The sequence below is a fragment of the Ranitomeya variabilis genome, chromosome 8, assembly GCF_051348905.1.
Source record: "Ranitomeya variabilis isolate aRanVar5 chromosome 8, aRanVar5.hap1, whole genome shotgun sequence".
NCBI classification, from domain to species: Eukaryota; Metazoa; Chordata; class Amphibia; order Anura; family Dendrobatidae; genus Ranitomeya; species Ranitomeya variabilis.
Window position 1 is genome coordinate 187,066,598 of NC_135239.1, and position 27,274 is coordinate 187,093,871.

A 27,274-nucleotide genomic window follows, 5' to 3' on the forward strand; every position below is an offset into this window, starting at 1 on the left:
TCCAGCTAGGAGATAATGCACTGGACCAAGTGGTCGAACCTCCACCGATCAAAACATTATTTCCTATCCAGCTAGGAGATAACGTACTGGACCAAGTGGTCAGACCTCTACCGATCAAAACATTATTTTCTATCCAGCTAGGAGATAACGTACTGGACCAAGTGGTCAGGTCTCCATCGATCAAAACATTATTTCCTAACCAAGCTAGGAGATAACTTGTTTTAACCTGCCAACCTCTTTTCAGAATAAGTAGTGATTGTGTTTGCAGTCAGTCCAAACAGGAAAAAAATGTAAAAGATAAGAAAAGGAACTTTGTACAATTCCAAAATATCAAAATACGTAGTGTGAGCAAAGACTTATCAACCTAAATGTTATATTTTACAAATAAGTAATCCTAGGAGGTGAAATGAATTTGACTCCTAAATTGGGAGCAGACTCTAAGGAACTCTAAGTTCTTTTCCACATTCGGGTGGAAACTTACCCACAAGGTATCTCTCGATTAATACCCCTAGAATATCCTTGGATGGCAACACTTTGCATCTAAACCATCTGGTGACACCAAAATATTGCACCAAATCAGCAGACAAGCACTGGAGTCCAACATACAGGGGTCAAGGTAGCTGATGTGTAGACTTGATAGGGTAATAAGCCCTGAGAAATTGAAGGCATACAGATCAAATTAACCCTTTTGCACAGTACAAAAGTCTATTGAACCTTATTGCTCAGGCTCAAAATAATGAGGAATGGCCTTTCGTGAAACCTAAAGCAGAAAATGATTGGAGGACAACAAAGTCTCTTGCTCCTATTACTTCCTTAGGAGGCCAGAAGGTGCGAGAGTCATGAAAGAAAGTGTCATTGGATCACACTCTTAACAAGGTAGAAAGGTGAGGTCAGACTTACATGGACATGTTGATCTGGAGTGTCCATAACATATTTTGGGTAGGGTTTAAAAGCTTCAAGTTACATCTCTTTCTGTTTGGGTACTCTTACTTTGAAAATGCACGTTAAACTCAATTCTATCTGCAGATCCAAATGACAGAATTCTACCAACTTGGGTTTGGCTATATTTCCTACATCTGTTATCCTGATTTGTATGTGAATTTGTTCTGATATATTACAATGAATACTATATAATTTGTGTAGTGCATAATCTGCAAAACAGCATCGTTAATCATTAGGTTTTGAAGTGGATAGTGCAGAGGTTTTGGAGAAGGAAGACCAAAATATTTCTTTTGGCGGAAATTTCAGTTCAATGTTAAATTATATTTCTGGTCTTTGTGGCCTAATTTAACAGTACTCTAAATGTCGGAAAGAGAAGTTCGGGGTATTGACACATGGATCCTTTCACCTCTTGTTTGCCAATTCAAATATCTAAAAGACGTTATGACTTGAGGTCTGTTCCTTTGGCCTTAATAAAATTGGTTGGTAGTTTCTGAACAGTTCCCAGTGGATGAGTATTCCCATGACTGAGAAAACACCACAACATATGGCATTAATTGGCACTTTATTGGGCAGTGCTAATAAAAACAACCGGGAATTTACCATTCGATTTCAGAATTACACCAGGAAGATGTGTATTATTATTTGTAATATTATTATTTTAAGTTTGACTTTTATTCTACTTTTAGATATTTTTTTAATTTCTTTTTTTTTTCTTTGTCATTTCTTCAAAAGATTTGTTCAGTGTTTCAGAGTTTCAAGGTTGAACCCTATGAGGTAGATGCTAATTGCCCCTTATTATTGGAAATATTCCTTAATATTAAAGGGACATAGCATTCAATGGTGGGAATCAAGAAAAAGTGGGCACCAGCTAATCCAGTACATGTGGCCTTTTCAATTTTGCACTATTTTGAGATATATATATATGTATATATATATATATATTATATATATATATATATATATATATATATATATATATATATATATATATACTAGCTGTACTACCCGGCTTCGCCCGGGTTAATGACTGCTGTTAGCAAAATAGAATGTGTTAACAAAAATTTATTCTGCACACAAAAACCACAAAACAAATAGATAGAAATGTAATTATTAAAAGGCAAAAACTAAGCAAATAGAAGCATTTCACAACATATATTAGCTTTGTTATACTGAGAATGTCTTTGTTGCCTATATTAACCAATCAGAGCTCAGGTTAATTAACTGTAGCAAAATAGAAGCTGAGCTGTGATTGGTTGCTATTGGCAGCCTGATAAATCCCCAGCCAACAGGAAGCCCTCCCCCCTGGCAGTATATATTAGCTCACACATACACATAATAGACAGGTCATGTGACTGACAGCTGCCGTATTTCCTATATGGTACATTTGTTGCTCTTGTAGTTTGCTTATTAATCAGATTTTTATTTTTGAAGGATAATACCAGACTTGTGTGTGTTTTAGGGCGAGTTTCATGTGTCAAGTTGTGTGTGTTGAGTTGCGTGTGGCGACATGCATGTAGCGACTTTTGTGAGATGAGTTTTGTGTGGCGACATGCGTGTAGCAACATTTTGTGTGTTGAGTTGCATGTGACAGGTTAGTGTAGCAAGTTGTGTGCAGCAAGATTTGTGCATGGCGAGTTTTGCGCATGGCGAGTTTTATGTGTGGTGCATTTTGAGTATGTGCAAGTTTTGTGTGAGGCAACTTTTGCATGTGGTGCAACTTTTGTACATGTGGCAATTTTTCTGTGTGTGCAAGTTTTGCATGAGGTGAGTTTTCCATGAGGTGAGTTTTGCACGTGTGGCGAGTTTTGCGTGAGCCTAGTTTTGCATATGGCGAGTTTTGCATGTAGCGAGTTTTGAATGTAGCGAGTTTTGAGTGGTGACTTTTGTGTTTCGACTTTTATGTGGCGAGGTTGGTGTGTGTGTGTGGTGAAATGTGTGCTGAGGGTGGTATATGTGTTCAAGCACGTGGTAGTGTGTGGCGCATTTTGTGTTTGTGTTCATATCCCCGTGTGTGGTGAGTATCCCATGTCGGGGCCCCACCTTAGCAACTGTACGGTATATACTCCTTGTCGCCATCGCTCTCATTCTTTAAGTCCTCATTGTTCACATCTGGCAGCTGTCAATTTTCCTCCAACACTTTTCCCTTCACTTTTTCCCCATTATGTAGATAGGAGCAAAATTGTTTGGTGAATTGGAACGCGCGGGGTTAAAATTTCACCTCACAACATAGCCTATGACGCTCTCGGGGTCCAGACGTGTGACTGTGCAAAATTTTGTGGCTGTAGCTGCGACGGTACAGATGCCAATCCCGGACATACACACATACATACATACACACATTCAGCTTTATATATTAGATATACCTGTATGTAATCTCCTGTATATAGTATATACCTGTGTGTCATCTCACCTATATATAGTATATATCTGTGTGTCATCTCCTGTATATAGTATATACCTGTATGTCATCTCCTCCTATACATAGCATATACCTGTGTCATCTCCTCCTGTATATACTATATACCTGTAGGTAATCTGCTCCTGTATATAGTATATACCTGTGTGTCATCTCCTCCTGTATATAGTATATACCTGTATGTCATCTCCTCCTGTATGTAGTATGTACCTGTATGTCATCTCCTCCTCTATATAGTATATACCTGTGTGTCATCTCTCCTGTATATAGTATATATCTGTGTGTCATCTCCTCCTGTATATAGTATATACCTGTGTGTCATCTCCCCTGTAAATAGTATATACCTGTGTGTCATCTCCTGTATATAGTATATAGCTGTATGTCATCTCCTCCTGTATTAGCCCTCGTTCACACGTTATTTGGTCAGTATTTTTACCTCAGTATTTGTAAGCTAAAATGGCAGCCTGATAAATCCCCAGCCAACAGTAAGCCCACCCCCTGGCAGTATATATTAGCTCACACATACACATAATAGACTGGTCATGTGACTGACAGCTGCCGGATTCCTATATGGTACATTTGTTGCTCTTGTAGTTTGTCTGCTTATTAATCAGATTTTTATTTTTGAAGGATACCAGACTTGTGTGTGTTTTAGGGCGAGTTTCGTGTGTCAAGTTGTGTGTGTTGAGTTGCGTGTGGCGACATGCATGTAGGGACTTTTGTGAGATGAGTTTTGTGTGGCGACATGCGTGTAGCAACTTTTTGTGTGTCGAGTTGCATGTGACAGGTTAGTGTAGCAAGTTGTGTGCAGCAAGTTTTGCGCATGGCGAGTTTTGCGCGTGGCGAGTTTTATGTGTGGTGCCTTTTGAGTATGTGCAAGTTTTGTGTGAGGCAACTTTTGCATGTGTTGCAACTTTTGTGCATGTGGCAATTTTTCTGCGTGTGGCAATTTTTCTGCGTGTGCAAGTTTTGCGTGTGGCGAGTTTTGCACGTGTGGCGAGTTTTGCATGTGGAGAGTTTTGCGCGTGGCGAGTTTTGAGCGGCGACTTTTGTGTTTCTACTTTTATGTGGCGAGGTTGGTGTATGTGTGGTGAAATGTGCACTGAGGGTGGTATATGTGTTCGAGCACGTGGTAGTGTGTGGCGCATTTTGTGTGTGTGTTCATATCCCCGTGGTGGTGTGATTATCCCATGTTGGGGCCCCACCTTAGCAACTGTACAGTATATACTCTTTGGTGCCATCGCTGTCATTCTTTAAGTCCCCCTTGTTCACATCTGGCAGCTGTTAATTTGCCTCCAACACTTTTCCTTTCATTTTTTCCCCATTATGTAGATAGGGGCAAAATTGTTTGGTGAATTGGAAAGCGCGGGGTTAAAATTTCACCTCACAATATAGCTTTGACGCTCTCAGGGTCCAGACGTGTGACTGTGCAAAATTTTGTGCCTGTAGCTGCGACGCCTCCAACACTTTTCCTTTCACTTTTTCCCCATTATGTAGATAGGGGCAAAATTGTTTGGTGAATTGGAAAGCGCGGGGTTAAAATTTCACCTCACAACATAGCCTATGACGCTCTCGGGGTCCAGACGTGTGACTGTGCAAAATTTTGTGGCTGTAGCTGCTACGGTTCAGATGCCAATCCCGGACATACATACATACATACATACATACACACACACACACATTCAGCTTTATATATTAGATATATATATATATATATATATATATATAATCTACTTAGGCACCCACTTGGATTCTGGTTAGCTGGTCCCCACTATTTCTTGATTCCCAACATTGCATGCTATGTCCCTTTAATGTACAGTGCAGGCATTTGCGACTCTGCTGTTTCCTCCCCACCATTTTTGGGGGTTTTGGGGTTCCTTTTTCCCCTGTCTTTTATAATTTTCTTTTATATTGTAATCAATAAAGATATTGTTTTAACCTTATTTTCTTCTTTTGGTCACTTCTCACTGTTATGATATTTTCGTATTAGTATGGTTTATAGCTAGTATATTGAAGTGCTTTCAGCCAACCTATAACTTAGGACTATGGGAATTACCCACTCTAGTTGAGTTAGGTCCTTTTAACACACTTGATCCAAAAATTGTATTTTAAAGGTGGCCGGACTAGTGACTTAGATATAGACAAAAGTATGCTGTTGTCATGAGCATCTATGTTTTTTTAATGCATATCATGATTTTATTAGGCTTTGCAGCAGCTATCTGGCACTAGTCACTGAAGTTGAGTTTACTATTCACCCATACACCCAAGTCTTTTTCAGTTACCCACTGTTTCACTATTTAACAAATAACTGTACATTTTATTTCCTCAGCCCAAGTGCATGACCTTATATTTATCTACAATAAACTTCAATTGCCATTTCTCAGCCCAAGCCTCCAGCTTACCTAAACAACCATGTAATACTAAAGTGTCCTCTTAGTTGTTCATTACAATACAAAGTTTAGTATTATCCGCAAATGTTGCTATTTTACTCTGTATGTTCTCTAGGAGGTCATTAATAAATTATGTTAAAAAGAAGAGGGCCCAGTACTGACTCCTGTGGTACCCAACTATTAAATGTGACCTCATCAAAGTGTGTTCTATCAATACCCACCCTCTACTTCCTATCTGTTAGCCAGTTGTTAACCCAATTACACATATTTTACCAGAGTCCCATTGCTCTCATTTTATATACCAACCAATTACGTGGCACTGAAAAAAAAGTCTTTGAAAATTCCAGATAAAATAGATCCATGGTCTTACCCTGGTCAAGTTTGGAGCTTTATCTTCTCATGGAAGCATATCAGCTCAGTTTGACTGATCCCACATAAAATCATGTTGAACTAGGTTTTGAGGTTATTTTTAGTAGGATATTCCAGGATTGCATCTCTTAGAAAACCCTCAAAGATTTTGTCCAGAGTGGAGGCTAAACTTACCAGCCTATATATGCCATTTCACAGTTTTTGAGCCATTTTTGGAATTTTGGCACCACAATTGGTATGTGCCAGACCCTGTTATTGTAGATGTATTAATGTGTTTAATACTCAAATATATACGACTTACTAATATACTGTTCTTTTCAAATCTTCACCGGTATCCTACTGTCAATGCGCGTTTGAGTTTCAGGACTTCTGCATTGGTTTAAACAAGTGAGAGATACCTGAAATGCATTGGATAATTAGCTCAATTCAAAATCTAACCAAGCCCCCTTTTCATGGCTGATTTTAGATATGGAAGGCGATTAGGTTAGCAATTAAAATAGGAAGGTTAGCCAGTCACATAACTCTGTCCATGGTCAGTGATTGATAGCAATGGACAGAAGTTAGTCTAGAGCAAAAAAAGGAAGTTCAGAAATGGACAGGAGATGCCAACCTGAGCTGTGAGGAAAATGTAAAGTGAGTATTATTTTTTTTCCAAACCAAGGAGTGTTGTTGTTCTTTTTTTAATTCAGTGGCCAGGCAATCCCGCTATTAGTCGTTAGTAGAGTTGAGCGACTTTTACTTTTTTCGGAACGAGTCGGGTTTCGCGAAACCCGACTTTGTCAAAAGTCGGATCGGGTGAAATCAGCCGATTATTGCGAAAAGTCGGGGGCCGACTGAAACACGAAACCCAATGCAAGTCAATGGGGAATCAAAGTCGGCAGTGATTGGAGGACAGGAAAACACCTACAGTGCCCATTTTAATGCCAAAAGCATCAATTCTTATTACTTAAGCTTGTCAGTCTTAATTTACTTTATAATAATAGTTAGGCATTGAAAACTGGGGGTCATTTGGCTAAAGTTGTGGGGGGGGCAGGGCTGGTTCAAGATTTTCGTGGGCCCAGGAAACGCAGAATATGTCATGACGGTGGAGCAGGGAGAGGTAAGTATTTCAACTTTGCAAGTGCTGTGATCCTGAGCAAGCAGGGGGGCCCACTCATTGGCACTAGCACAGGGTCCCTCATAGTACGGCGGTGTGTTTGACGGCGGGTGGCACCTCCCACTGGCAGAGACACTTTTGCGTACTATGAGGGGCCCTGTGCCAGTGACGTCACCAATGAGTATGCCCCCTCACCTGATGAAGGAACCTGCACTTTCATCTGCACCTTCCTCTTTGTCCCCATGTAAGGTGGTAAAGTATGCGGGAAGGGGAACCTAACTTTCAGCAGGGTCAGATTCTGGCTGTGTAGAGTGCAAGGGGAATGTAGTGGTCTGGGTCAATGTACCAGCAGACTCATCTAGCAGTGGCTGGGCAATGGGCAGGATGAGGAGGAAACATAGATATAGGCCAAAATAATAAAGTAGGCTAAATGCAGTTCAAATGTGGTAACAGGAGTAAACAGGCGGCATTGCTTTGTTCAGTGGAGGAAAACTGTAATGAGCGTCAGACACAGTTAGTAGGCCCAAATAATAAAGTAGCCTAAATGCAGTTCAAAATTGGTAACAGGACTAAACAGGCGGCATTGATTTGTTCAGTGGAGGAAAACTGTAATTAGTGGCAGACACAGTTAGTAGGCCCAAATAATAAAGTGGGCTAAATGTCTGTCAAAAAATTGTTCATAAATAAACAGGTGGCATAGCTAGGTACAGGGGTGGGCTGCTCTGCTGAGTAGCAGACAGTGGTAGTTGGCACAAAGTATTAACTGGTCTAAATGGAGGCCAGGGCCCCTGTATATTTTAACTACCATCTATCATTTCAACAAATTTGTATTGGCAGTGCCATTGAAGGATTTAACAGCACAGACTACACAGTGGTGGAGCAGGGAGAGGTAAGTATTGCAAATGGTAGAGCACTGTTCGAGCTGGGGGGAACACTCTCTCGTGGGCGGCGGTACTGGCACAGGGCCCCTCATATTACGACGGTGTGTCTGACGTTGGTTGTGCACCACCACCATCAGAGACACTTCATTGTACTATGAGGGACCCTGTGCCAGTGCCGTCGCCCAAGAGTGGACACACCCACCTGTCCAGGAAAACGGCACTCGCACGAGTGCTTGCACCAGGTGGTGACCACGGCCCTGTGGGGGGAGTCAGCCCATTTAGGGAGGTATAAAAATGGCCTATGGTGGACATTCAGCAGCTGCAAATGGAGGAATTGGAGAAGTCAGTAAGAGGAGGCCAAAAGCAAGACATTTTTCAGGCAAGCTACGTGTCAGCAGGGGAAGGTGGGGCAAAATAATTTGAAATCCATGATTGGTTCATTTTAATAATCAAATCTGAGCTGAACTTTTATGCGGTCATAAATCAGCTGAGATTTAAAGGGAATCAGTCAACCCGGGGACGTATATGACCTATTAATATGGGCATACAGGTGATAGAAATGTTACACTAGTCCTACCTGTATGCCTCATATTAATGGTCTTGTTGTGTAGAAATGTTATATTCTTTCTCTCGCGTATCACCTCTACTCTGGAACCCTCTACCACAACACATCAGACTCTCGCCTACCATCGAAACCTTCAAAAAGAGCCTGAAGACCCACCTCTTCCGACAAGCCTAGAACCTGCAGTAACCACCGATCGACCAAACCGCTGCATGACCAGCTCTATCCTCACCTACTGTATTCTCACCCATCCCTTGTAGATTGTGAGCCCTCGCGGGCAGGGTCCTCTCTCCTCCTGTACCAGTTATGACTTGTATTGTTTAAGATTATTGTACTTGTTTTTATTATGTATACCCCTCCTCACATGTAAAGCGCCATGGAATAAATGGCACTATAACAATAAATAATAATAATAATAATATTCTTTCTTTATGTTAATGATTTCTTCTAGGCTCTGGGGCGTGCGGTGCTATACGAAATCCCTGCCTCATGTCTTCATTGTAATACTATCCCCTCCCATCAGCATCACTTATGGCCGCAGAATCCTTGCACTCTCATACATACCTCATCCTCCCCTCTGTGGGCACTGCATTCAGAAATCTTCTGAGGAGGCGACTTCTCCTCCAGTGACTTCCGGCGTGAGCGCCGATAAGGTGCTCTCTCCACTTCCTGCCTGCATAGTCATTACCATGTACACATGGTTCCTACCGATTAATGTGCAGGGAGGAAGTGTGGAGAGCACCTTATCGGCGCACACACTGGAGATCACTATGACTTGCCGGCGCCTGTGCAGAAAATCCCTGAATACAGCACCCATAGAAGGGAGGATGAGGTATGTATTTCTGAGGGTGTGCAGGGTGCAGGCGCGGGATTCTGAGGCTGTAACTGACTAGCATGGGAGGGTTATAGTATTACAATGAGGACAGAGAGCAGGGATTTCTTCCAGACACCGCACGCCCCAGAACCTGGAAGAAATCATTAACATAAAAATAGAATATAACATTTCTCAACAAGAATGTTAATATGAGGCATACAGGTTGAACTAGTGTAACATTTCTATCACCTGTATGCCCATATTAATTGGCAATATACGTCCCGTGGGGTGGGGGGGACAGATTCCCTTTAAGAGATAAAAGACTTACAGGCTCTACAAACTCGTTCATCAGAATGAGTTGACTGATGCATTCTCAGTGAACTCTTTTATAATAAACCCAAATGTAAGAATAATTTTAAGCACAAAATATATTAAATACATTTTAAATAAGTCATTCTCGTTCTTTTTGAGTAGCCCTTCATATAAGAGAGTCAAATAAATAAAAGGGAGAAAGGATGTTAGGAAGTTCAGCAAAGGGCATCGTTGAACATAATATCGGCCACTGCAAGGTAAGTAATGTAATGTATTTATGTGACTCAACATGAGGCACAATTTGTATATGTAGAGTATAATTACGCTATGCGAGATAAGGTGACATAATGTGATACTGAATCTTTTCACAGTACATGACATCTGAAGAAACCTACGGTACTAGTAACATAGTTTACTGTCCAGGAAAAATCATCTCTCAAACCCCAAAATACAGCATTTACCATCCAAAGTGCAGGATGTACAAAATGAGAGCTTTAAAAATCCATCTCACGATAGCATTGAAGACCCTCGTCCATAAACAGAAGCCAAACCGGCAGCAACTTGGAACAAACATGTCTCCAGTGTACTCTAGTTGACAGTGTTCTCAATAAGTTTTTCTTGGCTGTGAAAGTAAATTGGACATGGAGGTTTTGTGGAACCGCGAAAAGAAATATCTATCTAAAACTGAAAGCTTCGACGTGTCAGGCATCACAGAGTAGTAATTAAGAGTAAGATATCAGGATTTCTATTTGTTCTACAAGAGTTTACGCCAATGTTTTCCAGCTTTTGAAGGTATTGCTGATAGTTATTGAATTTACTATAACTCTTAGCCTTGACGATTGGTCATCTACCTTTGATTCTACTGCTGTTTAGAAACGACAACAATAGTTTTGTTTTGCCTAGTAAGCTTGGTATTTTTATCTGGCAAATGCTGAAGGCCTAAATTGGTGGTCATCATCAATGCCTATCTAATTAATGCCATCATTTAATCTATTTTCAAATTAATTAAAAATTCTCTATTCTTCCCAACTACACTAACTGCTTTTCTATTTTTTTATTACTTATTTTTTGATGACGCTTCTTTGAGAATCCCAGTGCATGCTGGGGTACTTTAAACAAAGCGTCATCAGGTGTCAGAGGCTGCAATCACTGCAGTAAGAATACTCGAAGTGCTGAGACCAGGTCTGACTTTACAAGTGACATCACTTGCAGAAGTGGTGCTAGTCGCTGCAAGCTGGGTATTCGTCTTACAATGTGCACTGACAGTGTGCTCTGTTGCAGGCTCCTTACTACTGATCTGAGCCAACAAGAGAGCGCACTGTCATTCTGAACATCGTACACTTACAGAGAAGGGCCTAACCCAACCCCTAAAATAACTGTCACCTATGACGCTGACGTATTCTGCCACTTCAAGTGGCTCGCTGCTCCATTTCAGAGTTATGTGACCCCCTTTGTCACCTGCTGGATCACATAGTGTCTGCTGTATGAAGTGGTGGTTACTTTTTCAATGCAAGTCAAGTTGAACAAGGTAATTGAGCTTTGTTTTGAGTCTGAGTATCATGGAGTGTCATTCATAAAATGTTAAAAGTGGCCTCCATTCCACAAAGAAGACATTGTGTGATTTGGCAGATTACAAACGTGGTCATCTGACACTAGTGTGGACTGGATCGCTGCTGAACACCTCAGAAGATGTTCAGTCAGAAGTTGTGGTCACAAGGTGATGGTGTGGGAACGAAACAGTTCCTGGAACAGGTGAAGACAGCATCTAGTAAGTATAATACTAGGGACAGGGAACCTTCACTAGTTGTACCAGTCCTGCGCTGCAATAAAAAGAAGTGTCGAGAGTGGTGCTTTAACTGTCTGGAAGTTAGAAGCTGGTCTATTTCACCAGTGGAAACCTTAATGATCAAAAAGTTGTCCATGTTGATTAGACTCTTTTTATTAGATATGAAGATAGAGCATTCAGAGGTTTACATAATTATTGAAGATTTACATAGTTCAATGATAGATGTCCATGCATCTATAGCTTGAACTTCTGTGGTGCTAACAAACCATATTAGATCTCTGCTAAGCCCTAAATCAATCTTAGTTTGTCCAAAATATGGATTCTAAACTACAGAAACTGATGGATCTTGGCCAATGAAATGGAACAAGAAGCCGCCCAACTGTAGACATCACATTCTTCAAACAATTGAGGGTTTAAAATATATATACTCTCAATTGTTTGACGAATTTGGAAGTATTTCATGTCTACAGCTGGCCAATTTCTTGTTCCATTGCATTGGCCAAGGTCTACTAAGTAGGACAACTCAAAAGCTGAAGATGTCAATGATAGAGAACCTATATGATGTATATTGTCTACCTTTTCTAAGACATTTTGTCCACTTCTTAAACAGTCTTTCCTTTTTGCAGCTGACTATGGATGTATATGTAGATGCATGTCATGATTTAACTGTTTTCACAAACAGAGAACTCTGTAGGGACAAGTCAGGATATAATAATGAACTTCAGCCAAGGTAGATTTATGAATATTGCCTGTACAAGTCAGTCCTGTGTTCCCGCTCCTGCGATCATTGTGGTGTACTTGTTTGGACATCTGTGGCGATAATGAGTGAACTTACTGTATTCTGGTAGGAAAAAAAATCAACACACAAAAAATAATGCAAAACATAGTAAGCTGCCAACAAGAACAATGACCCTCAGTGAGAGGTCGGAATAGTCTTCTACAAACTACCAAGAAGATTGAAAATCTTACAAATCCACATTTCTGGTAAACAGCTGTTGTAATATTATTGCGAAGCAATTTCAAAATCAGAATAAATTTACCAAAACATAAATAATGAACTGGGAGAACTGGATATGTAAGGTCAGAGGACTGGGTATCTAGCTGGATTTCCTGTTACTGTGGAATAAATGTAGGGTTAATATATTATTCTCAATGGGAGTCTCTAGGATATGAGCAATCAGTGAAAAAAATTTTTACTTCTCATGCATCTGAAGTTAAAAACATTATAAATGTATTTCAACATGTGCTAAATACATGATGCGCACATCCAAAGAAAAAAGCTAAGCTTATAGGTTTTAAATAATGAAAAAAGGATCTTAGTCTTAGCCAATTACCGCTAGGAACACATGCAATGTTGGACCAAAAGCCACCGACGTAATATAATGGTTAATAATGGCTTTCTAAAGATGTCACTCCTTAATATTTATGGTAACTTAAGGCAAAAATTTAATTGTCGCTATCTGTGAAGAGTCCGGTGGGCAGACCCAGACTACTGAGGCAGTTTTACACTCCTCCTGGCTTAATTGATGTGTCACAGTAGAAGATGTTCTAGAAGATTCAACAAGTCTACATTCCCATTAAAATGTCAATTTTTTGTCACCAAAAGGAATAATTTCAGGAACTTTTCCACCTTTAATGTCACTGATAATCTGCACAAATCCATTGAGAAACAATCTGAAATCATTTTGAGGGGACAAATATAAATAACAAAATTAAAACAATATGGTTGAATAAGTGTGAATGCCCTCTTATAAATGGAGACTTGGTTCTGTATTCTGGGAATAGAAGTCAGTACAAAGCTGCCATCGTTTACAGTAATTCTGCTTAATACCATATGAAGTTTATTTGTTCTAGTAGGATTTTCCTGTCATTTTAGTTGTGATTTACAGCAAAAGCCACAGTCTGTAAACAGCTTACAACACAGCAAAGGTATTGTTGAAAGTTATCAGTCAGAAGGGTACAAAAAATGTTTCCAAGCCTTTAGATATAACATGGAACACTATGAAGATTGTTGTGAATTCCGTTCTTGGGCTCCATCCTGTGGTCATAAATGATATTTTTGGGAGTTCTGCTCTTGGGCTCCCTCTGGTGGTTTCAAGTGGAACTTAGCAGCTGCTTTCACTAATCGGTGCCCTGGCCTTGTTATTTAACTGGGCTTTAGGCTGTAGTTGATGCCAGCTGTCAATGTTCCTTCCTGTGGATTCAGTCCTTTCCTGGAAGTTCTCTGTTGGCCAGTCCATTTCAGCTTAAGATAAGTTCTGCTAGTTTTTGGGTGTTTCCCTGCCTATGACCTTTTGTTCAGTTTAAGTTATGTCTCTTTTGTCCAGCTTGTCATCATGAAATATTCCGGCTAGTTGGAAGCTCTGGGGTTGCAGATTTGCCCCTCCACACCGTGAGTCGGTGTGGAGGTTATTTTTGTAAACTCTGCGTGGACATTTAGTTTTTATACTGACCGCACAGTAGCCTTTTCTTTCTCTGTCTATTTAGATAGTAGTGGCCTCCTTTGCTAAAATCTAGTTTCATTTCTGAGTTTGTCATTTCCCTCTTCACTCACCGTCAATACTTGTGGGGGGCTATCTTTCCTTTGGGGGTTTCTCTGAGGTGAGATAGTTTTCCGTTTCCATCTTCAGGGGTAGCTAGTTCTTAGGCTGTGAAGAGGCATCTAGGAAGAGATAGGAACGCTCCACAGCTATTTCTAGTGTTGTTGTTAGGAGTAGGGATTGCAGTCAGTAAAGTTACCACCTCCTCAGAGCTAGTACATTATTTGTTTTACCCACCAGGTCATCTCAGTACCACTCCGTAACCACCAGGTCATAACAGTACAGCTCACCTACAAAGTGTTAAATGCATCTCAAAAGAGGGAAGAGAAAGTTCTGAGTCATAGTTTTTTTTTCTTGTTGCTTGTTTCGTCTTTTTTTTTTCCCCTTGATTTTTGGATGGTGCAGGAGCTTGGTGCTGATATGGAGGTTCAGGGTCTGTCTGCGCGTGTTGATCATCTCGCTGCAAGGGTACAGAGTATACAAGATCATGTTGTTCAAACTCCTGTTTCTGAGCCTAGAATTCCTATCTGTTGTGAAATTGGATTTTGGGCTCCCCCGGTGGCCACTGGTGGAATTGAACTGGTGTGCATCATCCCCTCTGTTCACCTGGTTCCATCAGGATGTGGGAGTCGCTATTTAACCTTGCTCCTCTGTCACTTCCATGCCGGTCAACATTGTAATCAGAAGCCTTTCTGTGCATGTTCCTGCTGCTAGACAACTCCCAGCTAAGTTGGACTTTAGTCCTCGTTTGTTTTTGCATTTTGTTCCAGTTCACTGCTGTAGTTTCGTTTCTGTGTCTGGAAAGCTCTTGTGATCTGAAATTGCCACTCTGATGTTATGAGTTAATACTAGAGTCTTAAAGTAATTTCAGGATGGTATTTTGATAGGGTTTTCAGCTGACCATGAAAGTGCCCTTTCTGTCTTCCTGCTATCTAGTAAGCGGACCTCAATTTTGCTAAACCTATTTTCATACTACGTTTGTCATTTCATCTAAAATCACCGCCAATATATGTGGGGGCCTCTGTCTGCCTATCGGGGAAACTTCTCTAGAGGTGAGCCAGGACTATATTTTCCTCTGCCAGGATTAGTTAGTCCTCCGGCCGGCGCTGGGCGTCTAGGGATAAAAAACGTAGGCAACGCTACCCGGCTACTGTTAGTTGTGCGGCAGGTTTAGTTCATGGTCAGTTTAGTTTCCATCCTTCCAAGAGCTAGTACTTATGTTTGTTGGGCTATGTTCTCTTGCCATTGAGAACCATAACAGTTTGACCGGCCTAAAAAGGGTTAAATTAATTGACAGAGAAAGGAGAGAAAAGAGAAGTCTGCTGAAGATTTTTTTTTTTTTTTCCCCTTCCCTTCAGTTCTGAGTGTGCTTGTAATTGAATCTCTTGCAAGTCTGCCTATATTGCAGCCTTTCTCTCTCTCTCTCTCTCTCCTTCTAATCCTGGAATGGCTCTGTGTTCACCTGTTTAAAATGGATATTCAGAGTTTAGCTGCAGGTTTGAATAATCTCACCACGAAAGTTCAAAATTTACAAGATTTTGTTGTTCATGTTCCTATATCTGAACCTAGAATTCCTTTGCCTGAATTTTTCTCGGGGAATAGATCTTGCTTTCAAAATTTCAAAAATAATTGCAAGTTGTTTTTGTCCCTGAAATCTCGCTCTGCTAGAGATCCTGCTCAGCAGGTCAGGATTGTGATTTCCTTGCTCCGGGGCGACCCTCAGGATTGGGCTTTTGCATTGGCTCCAGGGGATCCTGCGTTGCTCAATGTGGATGCGTTTTTTCTGGCCTTGGGGTTGCTTTATGAGGAACCTCAGTTAGAGCTTCAGGCGGAAAAGGCCTTGATGTCCCTATCTCAGGGGCAAGACGAAGCTGAAATATACTGCCAGAAATTCCGTAAATGGGCTGTGCTTACTCAGTGGAATGAGTGCGCCCTGGCGGCGAATTTCAGAGAGGGTCTCTCTGATGCCATTAAGGATGTTATGGTGGGGTTCCCTGTGCCTGCGGGTCTGAATGAGTCCATGACAATGGCTATCCAGATCGATAGGCGTCTGCGGGAGCGCAAACCTGTGCACCATTTGGCGGTGTCTACTGAGAAGACGCCAGAGAATATGCAATGTGATAGAATTCTGTCCAGAAGTGAACGGCAGAATTTAAGACGAAAAAATGGGTTGTGCTTCTATTGCGGTGATTCAACTCATGTTATATCAGCATGCTCTAAGCGTACTAAGAAGCTTGATAAGTCTGTTTCAATTGGCACTTTACAGTCTAAGTTTATTCTATCTGTGACCCTGATTTGTTCTTTATCATCTATTACCGCGGATGCCTATGTCGACTCTGGCGCCGCTTTGAGTCTTATGGATTGGTCCTTTGCCAAACGTTGTGGGTATGATTTGGAGCCTCTTGAAACTCCTATACCCCTGAAGGGGATTGACTCCACCCCATTGGCTAGTAATAAACCACAATACTGGACACAAGTAACTATGCGGATTAATCCGGATCATCAGGAGATTATTCGCTTTCTTGTGCTGTATAACCTACATGATGTGTTGGTGCTTGGATTGCCATGGCTGCAATCTCATAACCCAGTCCTTGACTGGAAAGCTATGTCTGTGTTAAGCTGGGGATGTAAGGGGAAGCATGGGGACGTACCTGTGGTTTCCATTTCATCATCTATTCCCTCTGAGATTCCTGAATTCTTGACTGAATATCGTGACGTTTTTGAAGAACCTAAGCTTGGTTCATTACCTCCGCACCGGGAGTGCGATTGTGCCATAGATTTGATTCCGGGTAGTAAATACCCTAAGGGTCGGTTATTTAATCTGTCTGTGCCTGAACATGCTGCTATGCGAGAATATATAAAGGAGTCCTTGGAAAAGGGACATATTCGTCCTTCGTCATCTCCCTTAGGAGCCGGTTTTTTCTTTGTGGCTAAGAAAGATGGCTCTTTGAGACCGTGTATAGATTATCGGCTTTTGAATAAAATCACGGTTAAATATCAATATCCGTTGCCACTGCTGACTGATTTGTTTGCTCGCATAAAGGGGGCCAAGTGGTTCTCTAAGATAGATCTCCGTGGGGCGTATAATTTGGTGCGAATTAAGCAGGGGGATGAGTGGAAGACCGCATTTAATACGCCCGAGGGCCACTTTGAGTATTTGGTGATGCCTTTTGGTCTTTCAAATGCCCCTTCAGTCTTTCAGTCCTTTATGCATGACATTTTCCGTGATTATTTGGATAAATTTATGATTGTGTATCTGGATGATATTTTGATTTTTTCGGATGACTGGGACTCTCATGTCCAGCAGGTCAGGAGGGTTTTTCAGGTTTTGCGGTCTAATTCCTTGTGTGTGAAGGGTTCTAAGTGCGTTTTTGGGGTTCAAAAGATTTCCTTTTTGGGATATATTTTTTCCCCCTCTTCCATCGAGATGGATCCTGTCAAGGTTCAGGCTATTTGTGATTGGACGCAACCCTCTTCTCTTAAGAGTCTTCAGAAATTTTTGGGCTTTGCTAACTTTTATCGTCGATTTATTGCTGGTTTTTCTGATGTTGTTAAACCATTGACTGATTTGACTAAGAAGGGTGCTGATGTTGCTGATTGGTCCCCTGCTGCTGTGGAGGCCTTTCGGGAGCTTAAGCGCCGCTTTTCTTCCGCCCCTGTGTTGCGTCAGCCTGATGTTGCTCTTCCTTTTCAGGTTGAGGTCGACGCTTCTGAAATCGGAGCTGGGGCAGTTTTGTCGCAGAGAAGTTCCGATTGTTCCGTGATGAGACCTTGTGCCTTTTTCTCGCGTAAATTTTCGCCCGCCGAGCGGAATTATGATGTTGGGAATCGGGAGCTTTTGGCCATGAAGTGGGCTTTTGAGGAGTGGCGTCATTGGCTTGAGGGGGCTAGACATCAGGTGGTGGTATTGACTGACCACAAAAATCTAATTTATCTTGAGTCCGCCAGACGCCTGAATCCTAGACAGTCGCGCTGGTCGTTGTTTTTCTCTCGGTTTAATTTTGTGGTGTCCTACCTGCCGGGTTCTAAGAATGTTAAGGCGGATGCCCTTTCTAGGAGTTTTGAGCCTGACTCCCCTGGTAACTCTGAACCTACAGGTATCCTTAAGGATGGAGTGATATTGTCTGCCGTTTCTCCAGACCTGCGGCGGGCCTTGCAGGAGTTTCAGGCGGATAGACCTGATCGTTGCCCACCTGGTAGACTGTTTGTTCCTGATGATTGGACCAGTAAAGTCATTTCTGAGGTTCATTCTTCTGCGTTGACAGGTCATCCTGGAATCTTTGGTACCAGGGATTTGGTGGCAAGGTCCTTCTGGTGGCCTTCCCTGTCTCGAGATGTGCGAGGCTTTGTGCAGTCTTGTGACGTTTGTGCTCGGGCCAAGCCTTGTTGTTCTCGGGCTAGTGGATTGTTGTTGCCCTTGCCTATCCCGAAGAGGCCCTGGACGCACATCTCGATGGATTTTATTTCGGATCTTCCTGTTTCTCAGAAGATGTCTGTCATCTGGGTGGTGTGTGACCGTTTCTCTAAGATGGTCCATTTGGTTCCCCTGCCTAAGTTGCCTTCTTCTTCCGAGTTGGTTCCTCTGTTTTTTCAAAATGTGGTCCGTTTGCATGGTATTCCGGAGAATATCGTTTCTGACAGAGGAACCCAATTCGTGTCTAGATTTTGGCGAGCATTCTGTGCTAGGATGGGCATAGATTTGTCTTTCTCGTCTGCTTTCCATCCTCAGACTAATGGCCAGACCGAGCGGACGAATCAGACCTTGGAGACATATTTGAGGTGTTTTGTGTCTGCAGATCAGGATGATTGGGTTGCTTTTTTGCCTTTAGCGGAGTTTGCCCTCAATAATCGGGCCAGCTCTGCCACCTTGGTGTCTCCTTTTTTCTGTAATTCGGGGTTTCATCCTCGATTTTCTTCTGGTCAGGTGGAATCTTCGGATTGTCCTGGAGTGGATGCTGTGGTGGAGAGGTTGCATCAGATTTGGGGGCAGGTAGTGGACAATTTGAAGTTGTCCCAGGAGAAGACTCAGCTTTTTGCCAACCGCCGGCGTCGGGTTGGTCCTCGGCTTTGTGTTGGGGACTTGGTGTGGTTGTCTTCTCGTTTTGTCCCTATGAGGGTTTCTTCTCCTAAGTTTAAGCCTCGGTTCATCGGCCCGTACAAGATATTGGAGATTCTTAACCCTGTGTCCTTCCGTTTGGACCTCCCTGCATCTTTTTCTATTCATCATGTTTTTCATCGGTCATTGTTGCGCAGGTATGAGGTACCGGTTGTGCCTTCCGTTGAGCCTCCTGCTCCGGTGTTGGTTGAGGGCGAGTTGGAGTACGTTGTGGAAAAAATCTTGGACTCCCGTGTTTCCAGACGGAAACTCCAGTATCTGGTCAAATGGAAGGGATACGGTCAGGAGGATAATTCTTGGGTGACTGCCTCTGATGTTCATGCCTCCGATCTGGTCCGTGCCTTTCATAGGGCTCATCCTGATCGCCCTGGTGGTTCTGGTGAGGGTTCGGTGCCCCCTCCTTGAGGGGGGGGTACTGTTGTGAAATTGGATTTTGGGCTCCCCCGGTGGCCACTGGTGGAATTGAACTGGTGTGCATCATCCCCTCTGTTCACCTGGTTCCATCAGGATGTGGGAGTCGCTATTTAACCTTGCTCCTCTGTCACTTCCATGCCGGTCAACATTGTAATCAGAAGCCTTTCTGTGCATGTTCCTGCTGCTAGACAACTCCCAGCTAAGTTGGACTTTAGTCCTCGTTTGTTTTTGCATTTTGTTCCAGTTCACTGCTGTAGTTTCGTTTCTGTGTCTGGAAAGCTCTTGTGATCTGAAATTGCCACTCTGATGTTATGAGTTAATACTAGAGTCTTAAAGTAATTTCAGGATGGTATTTTGATAGGGTTTTCAGCTGACCATGAAAGTGCCCTTTCTGTCTTCCTGCTATCTAGTAAGCGGACCTCAATTTTGCTAAACCTATTTTCATACTACGTTTGTCATTTCATCTAAAATCACCGCCAATATATGTGGGGGCCTCTGTCTGCCTATCGGGGAAACTTCTCTAGAGGTGAGCCAGGACTATATTTTCCTCTGCCAGGATTAGTTAGTCCTCCGGCCGGCGCTGGGCGTCTAGGGATAAAAAACGTAGGCAACGCTACCCGGCTACTGTTAGTTGTGCGGCAGGTTTAGTTCATGGTCAGTTTAGTTTCCATCCTTCCAAGAGCTAGTACTTATGTTTGTTGGGCTATGTTCTCTTGCCATTGAGAACCATAACACCTATCCCTGATTTGTTTTCTGGGGATAGATCTAGGTTTTTGAATTTTAAAAATAATTGCAGATTGTTTTTTGCTCTGAGACCCCGTTCCTCTGGTGACCCCAAGCAGCAGGTGAAGATTGTTATTTCTCTGCTGCGTGGTGACCCGCAGGATTTGGCATTCTCCCTTGAGCCAGGGAATCCTGCATTGCTTAATGTAGATTAATTTTTTCAAGCACTTGGATTGCTTTATGACGAACCCAATTCTGTGGATCAGGCAGAAAAATTTTTGCTGGCTCTGTGTCAGGGTCAGGAAGCGGCAGAGATATATTGTCAGAAATTTAGGAAGTGGTCTGTGCTTACAAAATGGAATGAGGATGCCCTGGCGGCTATTTTCAGAAAGGGTCTTTCTGAAGCTCTTAAAGATGTTATGGTGTAGTTTCCCACATCTGCTGGTTTGAACAAATCAATGTCTCTGGCCATTCAGATTGATCGGCGCCTACGTGAACATAAGGTTGTGCACCATATGGCGGTGTCCTCTGGACAGAGTTCTGAGCCTATGCAATGTGATAGAGTTTTGACAAGAGCAGAACGGCAGGAGTTCCGACGTCAGAATGGGCTGTGTTTTTACTGTGGTGACGCTACTCATGCTATCTCTGATTGCCCGAAGCGAACTATGAGGGTTGCTAGTTCGGTTACCATCAGTACTGTAAGCCTAAATTTCTCTTGTCTATTACTCTGATTTGCTCATTGTCGTCCTTTTCTGTAATGGCATTTGTGGATTCTGGTGCTGCACTGAACTTAATGGACCTAGAATTTGCCAAGTGCTGTGGTTTTTCCTTGGAGCCTTTGCAGAGTCCTATTCCCTTAAGGGGGATTGATGCTACGCCATTGGCCAAGAATAAACCTCAGTACTGGACACAGTTAGCCATGAACATGGCTCCAGCACATCAGGAAAATATTCGTTTTTTGGTGTTGCATAATTTGCATGATGTGGTTGTGCTGGGGTTTCCATGGTTACAGGTACATAATCCAGTACTGGATTGGAAATCTATGTCTGTGACTAGTTGGGGTTGTCAGGGGATACATAGTGACATTCCTCTGATGTCAATTTCCTCGTCCCCTTCTTCTGAAGTTCCTGAGTTTTTGTCGGATTTCCAGGATATATTTGAGGAGCCTAAATCCAGTCCTCTGCCTCCTCATAGGGACTGTGATTGTGCTATTAATTTGATTCCTGGCTGTAAGTTCCCTAAGGGTCGACTTTTCAATCTGTCTGTGCCATAGCATGCCGCTATGCGGACTTATGTAAAGGAGTCCTTGGAGAAGGGGCATATTCGCCCGTCTTCGTCACCGTTGGGAGTGGGATTCTTTTTTGTTGCCAAGAAGGATGGCTCCTTGAGGCCCTGTATAGATTATCGCCTTCTCAATAAGATCACGGTCAAATTCCAGTACCCTTTGCCTTTGCTCTCTGATTTGTTTGCTCGGATTAAAGGGGCTAGCTGGTTTACCAAGATTGACCTTCGAGGGGCGTATAATCTGGTCCGCATCAAACAGGGTGATGAATGGAAAACAGCATTTAATACGCCCGAAGGCCATTTTGAATATCTTGTGATGCCTTTCGGGCTCTCTAATGCTCCATCTGTGTTTCAGTCCTTTATGCATGATATTTTTCGGGAGTATCTGGATAAATTTATGATTGTATATTTGGACGATATTTTGTTTTTTCCCGATGATTGGGAGTCTCATGTGAAGCAGGTCAGGATGGTATTTCAGATTCTTCGTGCTAATACACTTTTTGTGAAGGGGTCTAAGTGCCTTTTTGGAGTTCAGAAGGTTTCTTTTCTGGGGTTCATTTTTTCTCCCTCGGCTATTGAAATGGACCCTGTTAAGGTCCAGGCTATTTATGATTGGACACAGCCCACATCTGTGAAGAGCCTTCAGAAGTTTTTGGGCTTTGCTAATTTTTATCGCCGCTTCATTGCTAATTTTTCTACTGTGGTGAAACCTCTGACCGATTTGACCAAGAAAGGTGCAGATGTGGTGAATTGGTCCTCTGCGGCTGTGGAGGCCTTTCAGGAGCTTAAGCATCGTTTTACTTCTGCCCCTGTGTTGCGTCAGCCAGATGTCTCTCTCCCTTTTCAGGTTGAGGTTGACGCTTCTGAGATTGGGGCAGGAGCTGTTCTGTCTCAGAGAAGTTCTGATGGCTCTGTGTTGAAACCGTGTGCTTTCTTCTCCAGAAAGTTTTCGCCTGCTGAGCGTAATTATGATGTCGGCAATCGGGAGTTGTTGGCTATGAAGTGGGCATTCGAGGAGTGGCGACATTGGCTTGAGGGAGCCAAGCATCGTGTTGTGGTCTTGACCGATCATAAGAATCTGATTTACCTTGAATCAGCCAAGCGGTTGAATCCTAGACAGGCTCGGTGGTCTTTGTTTTTCTCCCGTTTTGATTTTGTGGTCTCGTATCTTCCGAGATCTAAGAATGTGAAGGCTGATGCCCTGTCTAGGAGTTTTTTGCCTGATTCTCCTGGAGTCCGTGAGCCGGCTGGTATTCTCAAGGAGGGGGTGATTCTTTCTGCTATCTCCCCTGATTTACGGCGGGTGCTTCCGGAGTTTCAGGCTGATAGACCCGACCGCTGTCCTGTGGGGAAATTGTTTGTTCCTGATAGATGGACTAGTAAGGTAATTTCTGAGATTCATTGTTCAGTGTTGGCTGGTCATCCTGGGATCTTTGGTACCAGAGATTTGGTTGCCAGGTCCTTTTGGTGGCCTTCTTTGTCACGGGATGTACGTTCCTTTGTGCAGTCTTGTGGGATCTGTGCCCGGGCTAAGCCCTGCTATTCTCGTGCTAGTGGGTTGCTTTTGCCTTTGCCTATCCCTGAGAGGCCCTGGACGCATATTTCCATGGATTTTATTTCTGATCTTCCTGTTTCTCAGAAGATGTCTGTCATCTGGGTGGTTTGTGACCGTTTTTCTAAAATGGTCCATTTGGTACCTTTGCCTAAGTTGCCTTCCTCCTCTGATTTGGTTCCTTTGTTTTTCCAGCATGTGGTTCGTTTGCATGGTATTCCGGAGCATATTGTGTCTGACAGAGGTACCCAGTTTGTTTCTAGGTTTTGGCGGTCCTTTTGTGGTAGAATGGGCATTAATTTGTCTTTTTCTTCGGCGTTTCACCCTCAGACAAATGGACAGACGGAGCGAACCAATCAGACCTTGGAAACCTATTTGAGATGCTTTGTGTCGGCTGATCAGGATGATTGGGTTACCTTCTTGCCGTTGGCCGAGTTTGCCCTTAACCCCTTCACCCCCAAGGGTGGTTTGCACGTTATGGACTGGGCCAATTTTTACAATTCTGACCACTGTCCCTTTATGAGGTTATAACTCTGGAACGCTTCAACGGATCCTGGTGATTCTGACATTGTTTTCTCATGACATATTGTACTTCATGATAGTGGTAAAAATTCTGTGATAGTACCTGCGTTTATTTGTGAAAAAAACGGAAATTTGGCGAAAATTTTGAAAATTTCGCAATTTTCCAACTTTGAATTTTTATGCAATTAAATCACAGAGATATGTCACACAAAATACTTAATAAGTAACATTTCCCACATGTCTACTTTACATCAGCACAATTTTGGAACCAAATTTTTTTTTTGTTAGGGAGTTATAAGGGTTAAAAGTTGACCAGCAATTTCTCATTTTTACAACACCATTTTTTTTAGGGACCACATCTCATTTGAAGTCATTTTGAGGGGTCTATATGATAGAAAATACCCAAGTGTGACACCATTCTAAAAACTGCACCCCTCAAGGTGCTCAAAACCATATTCAAGAAGTTTATTAACCCTTCTGGTGCTTCACAGGAATTTTTGGAATGTTTAAATAAAAATGAACATTTAACTTTTTTTCACAAAAAATTTACTTCAGCTCCAATTTGTTTTATTTTACCAAGGGTAACAGGAGAAAATGGACCCCAAAAGTTGTTGTACAATTTGTCCTGAGTACGCCGATACCCCATATGTGGGGGTAAACCACTGTTTGGGCGCATGACAGAGCTCGGAAGCGAAGGAGCGCCATTTTACTTTTCAATGCAAAATTGACTGGAATTGAGATGGGACGCCATGTTGCGTTTGGGGAGCCCCTGATGTGCCTAAACATTGAACCCCCCCCACAAGTGACACCATTTTGGAAAGTAGACCCCCTAAGGAACTTATCTAGAGGTGTGGTGAGCACTTTGACCCACCAAGTGCTTCACAGAAGTTTATAATGCAGAACTGTAAAAATAAAAAATCATATTTTTTCACAAAAATTATCTTTTCACCCCCAATTTTTTATTTTCCCAAGGCTAAGAGAAGAAATTGGACCCCAAAAGTTGTTGTACAATTTGTCCTGAGTACGCTGATACCCCATATGTCGGGGTAAACCACTGTTTGGGCGCATGGGAGACCTCGGAAGGGAAGGAGCGCCGTTTGACTTTTCAATGCAAAATTGACAGGAATTGAGATGGGATGCCATGTTGCGTTTGGAGAGCCACTGATGTGCCTAAACATTGAAACCCCCCACAAGTGACACCATTTTGGAAAGTAGACCCCCTAAGGAACTTATCTATATGTGTTTTGAGCGCTTTGACCCACCAAGGGCTTCACAGAAGTTTATAATGCAGAGCCGTAAAAATAAAACAAAAATTTTTTCCCACAAAAATTATTTTTTAGCCCCCAGTTTTGTATTTTCCCGAGGGTAACAGGAGAAATTGGACCCCAAAAGTTGTTGTCCAATTTGTCCTGAGTGCGCTGATACCCCACATGTGGAGGGGAACCACCGTTTGGACGCATGGAAGGGCTCGGAAGGGAAGGAGCGCCATTTGGAATGCAGACTTAGATGGAATGGTCTGCAGGCGTCACATTGCGTTTGCAGAGCCCCTAATGTACCTAAACAGTAGAAACCCCCCACAAGTGACACCATGTTGGAAAGTAGACCCCCTAAGGAACTTATCTAGATGTGTGGTGAGCGCTTTGACCCACCAAGGGCTTCACAGAAGTTTATAATGCAGAGCCGTAAAAATAAAACAAAAATTTTTTCCCACAAAAATTATTTTTTAGCCCCCAGTTTTGTATTTTCCCGAGGGTAACAGGAGAAATTGGACCCCAAAAGTTGTTGTCCAATTTGTCCTGAGTGCGCTGATACCCCATATGTGGAGGGGAACCACCGTTTGGACGCATGGAAGGGCTCGGAAGGGAAGGAGTGCCATTTGGAATGCAGACTTAGATGGAATGGTCTGCAGGCGTCACATTGCGTTTGCAGAGCCCCTAATGTACCTAAACAGTAGAAACCCCCCACAAGTGACACCATGTTGGAAATTAGACCCCCTAATGAACTTATCTAGATGTGTGGTGAGCGCTTTGACCCACCAAGGGCTTCACAGAAGTTTATAATGCAGAGCCGTAAAAATAAAACAAAAATTTTTTCCCACAAAAATTATTTTTTAGCCCCCAGTTTTGTATTTTCCCGAGGGTAACAGGAGAAATTGGACCCCAAAGGTTGTTGTCCAATTTGTCCTGAGTGCGCTGATACCCTATATGTGGGGGGGAACCACCGTTTGGACGCATGGAAGGGCTCGGAAGGGAAGGAGCGCCATTTGGAATGCAGACTTAGATGGAATGGTCTGCAGGCGTCACATTGCGTTTGCAGAGCCCCTAATGTACCTAAACAGTAGAAGCCCCGCACAAGTGACCCCATTTTGGAAACTAGACCCCCCAAGGAACTTATCTAGATGTGTTGTAAGAACTTTGAACCCCCAAGTGTTTCACTACAGTTTATAACGCAGAGTCGTGAAAATAAAAAATCTTTTTTTTTTTCCCCACAAAAATTATTTTTTAGCCCCGTTTTGTATTTTTCCAGGGGTAACAGGAGAAATTGGACCCCAAAGGTTGTTGTCCTATTTGTCCTGAGTACGCTGATACCCCATATGTTGGGGTAAACCCCTGTTTGGGCACACGGGAGAGCTCGGAAGGGAAGGAGCACTGTTTTACTTTTTCAACGCAGAATTGGCTGGAATTGATATCGGACGCCATGTCGCGTTTGGAGAGCCCCTGATGTGCCGAAACAGTGGAAAACCCCCAATTATAACTGAAACCCTAATCCAAACACACCCCTAACCCAAATCCCAACAGTAACCCTAACCACACCTCTAACCTTGACACACCCTTAACCCTAATCCCAACCCTATTCCCAACCGTAAATGTAATCTAAACCCTAACCGTAACTTTAGCCCGAACCCTAACCCTAACTTTAGCCCCAACCCTAACTGTAGCCTTAACCCTAGCCCCAACCCTTGCCCTAACCCTAGCCCTAATGGGAAAATGGAAATAAATACATTTTTTTTATTTTTCCCTAACTAAGGGGGTGATGAAGGGGGGTTTGATTTACTTTTATAGCGAGTTTTTTAGCGGATTTTTATGATTGGCAGCCGTCACACACTGAAAGACGCTTTTTATTGCAAAAAATATTTTGAGAGCTATAAATTTTCCATATTTTGGTCCACAGAGTCATGTGAGGTCTTGTTTTTTGCGGGACGAGTTGACGTTTTTATTGGTAACAATTTTGGGCACGTCACATTTTTTGATCGCTTTTTATTCCGATTTTTGTGAGGCAGAATGACCAAAAACCAGCTATTCATGAATTTCTTTTGGGGGAGGCGTTTATACCGTTCCGCGTTTGGTAAAATTGATAAAGCAGTTTTATTCTTTGGGTCAGTACGATTACAGCGATACCTCATTTATATTATTTTTTTATGTTTTGGCGCTTTTATACGATAAAAACTATTTTATGGAAAAAATAATTATTTTTGCATCGCTTTATTCTCAGGACTATAACTTTTTAATTTTTTTGCTGATCATGCTGTATGGTGGCTCGTTATTTGCGGGACAA